General features: G+C 41.9%; 1 non-coding gene across 1 annotated transcript; it reads left to right on the top strand.

Moving 5' to 3' along the window:
• Positions 1-204: 204 nt before the first annotated feature.
• On the top strand, positions 205-277 carry Trnaf-gaa. The gene has a single exon. It is a non-coding gene; the product is annotated as a tRNA-Phe (tRNA).
• Positions 278-1,233: the final 956 nt, after the last annotated feature.

Consider the following 1,233-nt stretch of genomic DNA (forward strand, 5'->3'; position numbering starts at 1 on the left):
AAAGATGTTAGGAAGCTAAGATCCATTAGCCATAACCTACCGAGACATATGTCAGTATCTGGAGAGAGCTCCCGAATATTTCACTGGTTGAACTGGCCAATCAATGCCGGACAACGAGAATATCTCCTAAACAGTGGCACATGCAGATCTCCTTGTTTACATCACCTCGCAGATAAAACTTTGTGGGATATACTTTACTTCGTGGCCGAAATAGCTCAGTTGGGAGAGCGTTAGACTGAAGATCTAAAGGTCCCTGGTTCGATCCCGGGTTTTGGAAAAATTTGTTTTTGCTTTTATTTACTCGAGGTATGCAACAATCTTATACATCTACTGGAGTCGTGCGAATATTGTTGCAAATGAAGGCAGATGATTTAAATCTTGCTTTATATAATGACTTAAATCCTTATATAAATCGCACCGGTTTCAGTATAATGATTTAAATGAAACCTTTTCCGCAAAATAACCCTCAAAAAATGTTTGCCGCCTGTTTAGTAGTTGGTGCTCAGTATAATCATTTATGTATCAATTATGTAATCATCAGAAAAGAAAGATTTATAACAAACTATACAGGAACACAAAGTGGCGACCTTCTGAGCAGATCACAGTGAGCTTTCTTTTTATATTGCACTCAATTCCTCAGTTACATAATGTTCTGATGCAAGCGAATCAGAATGGCAAAGAAAGCAAGTAAGGACCCATTGCAAGCAAATGAAAACGCTATGAAAGCAAGATATTTTTCCTAAATAAATAATATATGATACTTTTATGGGGCGGAATGAACTAATAAACAAATGGTTAATTTGACATTTTAGCAGGCCAACACTCTAAGGAAAAATGGAGGAAAAAAGTAGCAACGGCGCGTCTTCGTCCCTTCTACTGACGCGCCCCCAAGCGGACACGAGAAAAGGGGAGGAACGAAACGTTTTTCTCCTTCTCCAAGCAAACGGGAGCAACCTTTCGCCCTCCCTTCTCATCTTCTTTCGGTTTCGTTTTTCGAGCAGGTCGCGCACGTTGTTAGCTGTTGAGTTGATTGAGCTTCGGCGGCAGCGAGGGCCGCCTGTAATTCCGTCTTCTAGTCTAAACGTCCAGAACATTTCGGCTGCATTGACATTTTATCACTAATTTTATTAAACGAGCAAACGAAGCCGCTAGAAACAGCGAAGTTCCGGAGCAGTGCCAGCAGCGCCAAGTACACTGGGTAGGATGGCCGTCTCCGGATTGCGGGACTCACGC

This window comes from Ixodes scapularis, unplaced genomic scaffold, assembly GCF_016920785.2.
Source record: "Ixodes scapularis isolate PalLabHiFi unplaced genomic scaffold, ASM1692078v2 PGA_scaffold6__148_contigs__length_123643588, whole genome shotgun sequence".
Lineage (NCBI taxonomy): Eukaryota > Metazoa > Arthropoda > Arachnida > Ixodida > Ixodidae > Ixodes > Ixodes scapularis.